The sequence below is a fragment of the Megachile rotundata genome, chromosome 5 (assembly GCF_050947335.1).
Source record: "Megachile rotundata isolate GNS110a chromosome 5, iyMegRotu1, whole genome shotgun sequence".
Lineage (NCBI taxonomy): Eukaryota > Metazoa > Arthropoda > Insecta > Hymenoptera > Megachilidae > Megachile > Megachile rotundata.
In genome coordinates this window covers 4,927,253-4,935,747 of record NC_134987.1, presented here as the reverse complement: position 1 = coordinate 4,935,747, position 8,495 = coordinate 4,927,253, and the positions used below count along the sequence as shown (strand labels likewise).

Sequence of the window (8,495 nt, the reverse complement as noted above, 5' to 3'; positions counted from 1 at the left end):
TTATGAACACTGTAAACATTGCGGGGATTCGCTTTATAGCTTTAGATAAAGGAGGAACAAAATTTCAGTGCAGAACGTGTTAAGAGTAGAAATATGTGAGAATCCGATGTTCTGGACGAGTCAGGAAAACGTCAGGTCGACTAAGGTTGTATTGAAAATATAATCGGGAACATTTTAGATTTTCCCTAGTGGAAACTATGATATAATGAAAAGGGGTCACATCAATTCTGTAAACTATTAGAAATTTAGAAATTTTCACTCTCAGAAATATTTAAATTTTCAAACTTCCTAATTTCCGAAATCCATATTTTTAAATTCCAAAAATTCCAAAATTAAAAAATTCTGAATTTCCAAATTTTTAAATTCAAAAATTGTCAAATTATCAAATGTTGAGTTTCTAAAAACCCGAAATTAAACAATTTTCAAATCCCCAAATCTTCAAATTTCAAAAGTTCTAAATTTCTAAATTTTTGAATACCTAAATTTTCAAGTCTAAAATTTAAAAATTAAAAAATTCCCAAATTTTCTTAAGCCCGAAAGTGCAATATTCCAAATTTCGAGACTAGTTTTATCGAACACGACCATGTTTCGAATTTTTTATCTTTGAGAAGTTTCGGAATCCTACGGTGTAAAATAAAATTATTTTTTTTACTTATTCGATATAAAATATTGAAATATAGAAAAGTTATTTCACGAAAAAAGTTTGAAACTATTGTCAAAAACGATGTATAGATATAAAAAATGTGCTACATCTGCATCTCAAAGCTGGTCTCGAAATGTGATTTGGGTTTCTGAAATTTTAGGGAGTCTCGACAGTTTCGTGTATCAAAATTTCGAAAATTCGGTTCGACTCTGAGAAAATCCTTGTTACGATCCACAACACTTTCGGTTTCTTGTACATCTCCACTTAAAAGGTTTCAGTAGTGACACTTGATTATTTGCAATTAAAAGTAGATATTTGATCATATCGTTTGCATTTGTCACTTATAGATGCACATTTTATTTCTCATGCGTTATATGAAAATATAGAAAATTTGCTAAAATATATTGCATGTGTATAATTTTGTCAAATATCTGAATCTGTGAATATTTATCCTAACTTTTGAACATCGCTCCACACAATGTTAAACTATATCTAATTTTAATTGCAAATAAATATAATGAAATAAATATTGATGTCGTTTATTATTAAATATTGCTTTCAAAAACAAAAAGGAAAACAATAATAGAATGTATTATGTACCTGATATTTGTAAAATCATTTTTTTGCATAGAATAGATTGTACAATACATTGATTCTTAATAATTTAATGTAACGATGCTATGCACTTTTCAGTATGAACTTTGTACAATACTAATATTGTATATTCGTTCATTATTAAATTATAAATGTAAAGCATAAATAAAAGTCAGTCATGGTATTTTACATAAATGAATTTTTTTATCGACATAGCTGATGCAATTTGACATGCATTAACTAACATTAAACGAACATTTTTCTGGTCATAAATGTATAAAATATTTAACCCATATTCGTATACTCTGCTTCATAAGATGTAAGTCTACAGTAAGATTGCTTTATACGATAGAATGAGCGAATAAGATGCAATTCTTTATTTTGTTCACTACGAAGTAAGATTTATTGAATTTATAAATTTTAGAAATTTATTGTTGAAAATTGAGATAATTTAAACCAACAATTCTCAACTTTTTCATAAATGCGTGTTATCAAAATTAAAATTTAAAAATTTCAGTACCATTCAACGCTACAGTTCGATATACTGTTTGCTGCGATTTCAACAGAGGCCAGCACTATATATTCCACTAACTTCTGGTATAATCACACTAAAACTCCATTTATCCGAATAAATTAATGTTCAGATCCATTTATACGACCTCTTAACACAGCCTTTGTTATCAGAAATAAGGTTGAGCTTCGAATCCAGTTACACAAACAATAATAATAATAATAATAATAATGAAAATGTTCCAAACATTTCTTTTAAGGTGAAGTGGGGTAAGTTCGTAAACGGGGCAAGTGCGTATACAGGCTATTTTTATTACAATATGAGCGAAATTTCTCCATTTAGTATGTTTGTTTCCTTGTTTTGTTTCACTATATCCCTTTTTATATTTCAGCTAAGAGTACTTGTTTGCAGTATAGAGTACTTGCATAATGCAGTAAAAAGTATTTTATAGCAGATTTGTTAATAATTCTGCTCTTACCCCATTGCACATGAATTAAAGTTTCAAAGAATTTTAACTTCAAGTTACGCTCTTACCCCATTTCCCGGGAAAGTGCAGAGTAGTTGACATTTTAAACAATTTTCTATCAAAATCAAAATGTACAAGAAAAATTAAGGTCCTAGTTAATATTAATTAAATAGTAGTAATTGTGTAAAGCGTTCGATATCGACTGCGTTAAATATTTATATAGCAGACTGAAAATACTTACGTTTAAATAGCAACTTTACAAAAATCAGTCTGTACTTACCCCACTTCACCTTACAAATAAATTATATATGCATGAAGCAACAATTAAACGATGTAGATGTAATCGATTTCAGTTGTATTACTACGTACGATTGAACAGTAATGGAAGTTAGTGGACTCCTATTGGAATAGTTATGCGAACTGTCTTGTAGATTCGGATGAATGGAGTACTGTACTTGAAATAGAGGAAATATACATTAATATTAAAAATAAAGTTTCAAACGGTATTAAAATTTCACGAGCAACTTGTTCACGTACCTTAGACGTTGAATTGTTTCCACGGGAGTCAATGGTACACTGTCAGTGTCATCTATTACCAAAACGTTTCTTGTTCACGTTTCCTGCACTGAAATTTTATTCTTTTATTTCATTTAACAACCAGTTTGCTCTGTGTTGCTTGCGTAATCAGGATAAAAATAATATCAGAAGACTGATTTGATATCAGATAACTCAGTCCTCAAACGAAAGTTATCCTTATTATCCACACTTTGTAACTCGCTATTATTTAATTTTTTCTGCTTATCGTTTAAACATTTTACGCTTTTCAGCTTCTTGCTTCAGTGTCGAATCCTCGTTTGAAGATCAGCCCATCTTTATAAATATTTTTAATAATTCAGTAATTATCTACTTTAGCATTTCCGTTCATTCCGATGATCTTGAAATATTGTCAAGAAAAAAATAATTTGAATAGTGATCTTGACAATATACTTCAAGACCATCGAACTCGGCGAAGTTAATAATTAAATAATTATACTTATTTAAAGTAAATAATTACTTCCACATAACATGCTTTCTGTAGATAGATTATCAACGTTGAGCTTTATCCGATGCAGGCTTTGGCGTACAGAAGTTTTCGTGTACACCGCAAGGTTTCGGAGGCATCACTTCAGCGTGGATCATCGCAGAAGACCATCGCATTTAAAAAGCAACCATTTTGTCCAACTATAATTATCGAATTACAGTTGAAACGTAGTAAGAATTATGAAAAGGTAGGATCAACACGCGACTCATTCTCGTAGGGGCTTATAATTAGTAACACACAAGTATGTTCTCCACGCTTGTTACTTGAAAGTAGTGTTCACTTGTTTGTTTTGAGTACATGGTGCATACTTCTGTCACTATGAAGCGTGTGATAGTAGATTAAGTAGTTATTGCTGTTAGCAACAGTGTGGATATTTGGAGCTAACAAAGAATCTATGCTGAAGTGTCATCAAGTGTGGAAGACGTAGGTCTTTGATGATTATGACGTCTGCGAACAGCAGTTTGGCCTTCCGTAAACGGGAAGTCTGGCTTCACAAAGGAAAAGGGTTGTAGATTTCTTTTAAATCTTGTTAGCTTAGTTTGAGACATTTCAGACCGCTCGCTTGCTTCTCGGGTCAGAATGTACAGTTGTATGCAATTAAGCCTTCATGTTCATCGTACGTTTTCTTACGAATGAGAAGGGCAAGTACAAATAGAAGATGGTATCAGGAGAAAAGGGTGTGCCATAGTAAACAGTGCCATTAGCTGAAATGTAGTAACTTCTGAATTCCATCACCCATTTCGGAGAAAATCTAGCACTCGTCAGAAACTAAGCGTATTGCTAAATTAGATGAATAAGGAAATAAAGTAAACTGTTAGTAGATTAGTATTGAGTCAAAGCAACAATCATCCACTTTTAAAATGGTTGGTTTTACTCTAAATCATGGAAAGCATTATAAAAGTGGATAAATTAAGCAAGGATTATAGAATGAATTGCAGCTAGAAGTTATATTAGAAGCTAAAAGTTTAATCATTAAATTAAAGGACACTAGACCTATGGTGTTAAAGTCAGAAATATGCTTCTTAGAAATCTAATTGTTTCACGCAATAAAGCAGAGATTTTGTCTTTGAGAAACATCGAACGGTTGGATCATTTTAAGTTGTGATTAAAAATAGGCAAAATGTATAACGCTGGTTGATACACACTGCTGACGGTGTTTAACGTTAAAAAACAAAATTTAGTAAAAATTAGTATTGAGTACCACTGTCGACGGCGCGCGTTTTCCCAAATTATTTCTCAACTGTATTGAAAATAAAATGAATCAATCGTTTCTTTATGCTTTCTGTAGGAAAAATGTCTATTCTTTCATGATGTACTTGGATCTTTTCAGTTTTTAAAATAAAGTTAAAAATGTCCCCCGAAAATTGGTGCGTTTTCGGTGTTATGTTCACTTTGAGTGTTATTTAAACATTTTTAAATGCATTAAATGCCATCAGAATTTACATAACTTTATTTAAGAGAGTTCATAGAATAATTTCGTGTTATGTACAATCATATAACTACGATTGAAAATGTTTGTGAATTTGGAATATTTTATTTCTTCACAATTCAATTTCTAGGAGCCAGATTTGAAGAACGGTTTGCGAAACATAAAATTGTATAAAAAAAGTTCGGCGAAAATGAGTAATTAAAAAGAATGTGAAATTTTTTGAACAATGTTGTTCATTTATGTAAGAATAAAAAGAATAAAAATACAAATTAAACAACCTAAATTTTTTATTTTGTACTTTGAATGTCTTCATAAAGAGTGCTTCTTGAATTACTGCAAATAAACTTTAGATTTTTCTTCAATTTTCAAGAATGTAATTTTTTGTTAAAAATGTTATTATTAACACTAATGTTTTGAATGTATAATAAGAGTAATTGTATTTATTAAAAGTTACTGTTATACTGATAATTTTTGAAAGACATTAGCTGATAGTTGTTAGTATTAAAAATAACTTTCGCTTTGTTACTAATTCAAGTAATAAAAATATTAAGTCTAACTTTTCTTTTTATTTCTATGTGTACTATTAAATGGGAATAACTTAATTTTTGTAAAACAATACAAAATCAGTTTTCGTTTAAGTTACAATGTGCAGACATTTAAAAGCCATAAAAGAACAACATTATAAATAAAAATTACAATCATATAACAATAATTATTACAATCAACATTACAAATAATAATTACATAATAGCATGTAATAACTACATAATTAATTGTTTCTGTAGATGTAGTGTTAGAATATGATTGTAATACAAATTTACTGAAATTTTTATTAAATTTTTAAAACATTGTACAAAGGAAGATTAAATAAATACTATAGTACGAACTGTTAATTCCAGTAAACTATTTATTAAATTAAGTTTTCAAGTTTCCTTTGAAGCTATAATTTTTGTTTTGTTTTTTCATTTCAGGTATCAAAATTTCCAAGAAGTCTGAAACCGCTTTTAAACTAGGTAGCTGACGTAGGGAATATATTTCTTTAAAAAAATATTGTTTAAAATATATTCAGTTTTATCAGCTAATTGTAGTAAATACGATTATATAATTTGATTCACGTAATTACTACAACAAAGCACTCTCAAAGATTTTTGTCCTAATCAAACATTTACTTTATTTAAAAGAGTAAGAATAATAAAAGATCAGTTCTTTATTAGGGCAAATAAAAATAATAAAAAAATCAAGTCTCATTATGAGATAAATCATGTTGTATTATGTTCTCATAACTATTATTGAATTATCTATAATAACATTTATAAATTTAGTAACAATAACATTGCAATTTTACTTATAATCAAGCACTTATGGTAAAGAAAATGGTGAATTATTAAAAAATCCACTACTAAACATGAACTTCTCTGAATTTGAATATAATGTTACGAGTTATTATATATGTTACACATTTTCTGTAATTCAAAATATAATATTTACAAGACCAAAAGTCAGGAAATGTCAAGGTTCAATGTTTGATTTTTTTTTCAGTTAAAAGTAATTCTAATTGTAATAGAAACACGGTTCCTAAACCGACAACAGCCTCCATTTTTAATATATATATATTACAGTTGCAATATACCATAACAAAAATTACAATATTCTTCATATCAGTCATCGATATGTATTGCGATATTATTAAAACCATGGCGAATATCTACATTTCCCCCTTTGTTAAATCAGTCCTAATTTCCTAAAATTCATCCGTAAAAAATATGAAATGAAACTGTAATAAAAATTGGTCGTAGTAGACCCCATTTTTAACACTAAACTTATGAAACACGTCAAAATAGTGTTCTTAGGTTCCATATTTTAGATCAGAGAAATTATTAAGATGCTTTCGTAGAAATGTACTCAAGAAAAATAATCGTACAAATTAATATTATACTTCATCCCTTATACATATACTTATATAAGGTGAAATGGGGTAAGTGCAGACTGGTTTTTGTAAAGTTGGTTTTGTAAAGTTATTTAAACGTAAGTATTTTCAGTCTGCTATGTAAATAATTAACGCAGTCGATATTGAACGCTCTGCACAATTACTACTATTTAATTAATATTAACTAGGACCTTAATTTTTCTTGTACATTTTGATTTTGATAGGAAATTGTTTAAAATGTCAACTACTCTGCACTTTCCCCGAAAAATGGGGTAAGAGCGTAACTTGAAGTTAAATACTTTGAAACTTTATTTCATGTGCAATGGGGCAAAAGCAGCATTATTAAATAATCTGCTATAAAATACTTTTTACTGCATTATGCAAGTACTCTATACTGCAAACAAGTACTCTTAGCTGAAATATGAAAAGGGATATAGTGAAACAAAACAAGGAAACAAACGTACTAAATGTAAAAATTTCGCTCATATTGTAATAAAAATAGCCTGTAGACGCACTTGCTCCGTTTACGAACTTACCCCACTTCACCTTAATTATAAATATATAATTTACTCTTTGTGTAGTTATTTTTAATCTGAACGTGAACGTGAAGTGTTAACAGGCCATTAATTAATTACAGCAGTTTGCAAAATGTGTCATCAAGAAGTCTGTGAAATATATGTAATAAGTAAAAATATAACGACGAAAAATTAGGAGAAAACAATGAGAGAAGTTCAAAGAAAGAAAAATTATTGAGACATAATAATTGTATGTAGTGTCAACCTCAAGTTTGGAAAGGGGGCCATATATTTTCATCGAGCGTGCTGGTAGTTTTATCCGCGGGAGCAGAAACAACAGGGTATATTATGGAATACTATCCGCAATAGGTTCCACAATCGCGGCAGCCATTGTTTCGTGGTACCTACAGATGTGCTCCATTGTCGATCTATCGGTACTCCTGCTCGAAAAGGAGTAAGAGAAAGAAAAAAAGAGAGACGTTTACGAAAGGAACGTATCAATTCTTTGTCGTATCAGTATATCTATAGGCGTATCTAACGGGTGACATATTTTGAAATCATCTCTCCTATTGTTAAAAGAGATCAAAATATCGAATATAATAAGTGAGATCGAAATAAATTATATAAGAGGTAAATTATTTAAGAATCATAGGTTCTTAAATTGTGGTCTGCGAAGCAATTTTGGCATCAACTTTACATCCTTCAATTTTTCGCTTTTATTTAAATAAAAGTCATTTAATAAAAATCGTGTACGGTTAAGAAAGTTTCTTGTGTTTGTTGTTACTTAACTAGTTATTAACATAACTAAACAATAATGAGTAAAAATTTTATTTTTGGAGCTTGTAAGGAAATGTTTCAGAGGAGTACTTGGATTATATAAGTTTAAGAACCCTTGCATTAAATTAAATTGAAAAATGTAAATTTATGGTCATTATATGAATTTATAAAAAGTAGGTAAAGTTAGTACCTATTTAACTGGTTAAAAATTCCATTCAGATTTGTGTTTATTTCTGTTTATGTCAGTATTTATTTTTGAAAATTGTTTTATGCTAACTTCTGTCATTTTATGTTTGTTATAGTAGTAGTCTTGAATGCACAAATTTAATGAGTTGTGGAATAACTATGGTAAAAATGATTTAAGCTAAATTTTTATTTACATATATCCATTTCTTTGCTCTATTTAGATTATTATAAATAAGATAGTGTTAGTATAATGAGAAATTAAAATTGTAGCTAATTTAATGTCAAATTTAGACTAATATTAATGTAACTTAACATTCTAATAATCAATAAATTAATAACTTAATATACTAAATACTATTAACAATA

General features: G+C 28.9%; 1 long non-coding RNA gene across 2 annotated transcripts; it reads left to right on the top strand.

Moving 5' to 3' along the window:
• The first annotated feature begins 117 nt into the window (after positions 1–117).
• Positions 118–5,941, top strand: LOC143264548 (uncharacterized). 2 transcript variants are annotated; one of them, XR_013038296.1, is made up of 3 exons: positions 118–3,109; positions 3,293–3,482; positions 5,696–5,941. It is a non-coding gene; the product is annotated as an uncharacterized LOC143264548 (long non-coding RNA). The 2 variants fall into 2 exon arrangements; XR_013038295.1 differs by having other exon boundaries at positions 118–3,482; positions 5,696–5,937.
• Positions 5,942–8,495: the final 2,554 nt, after the last annotated feature.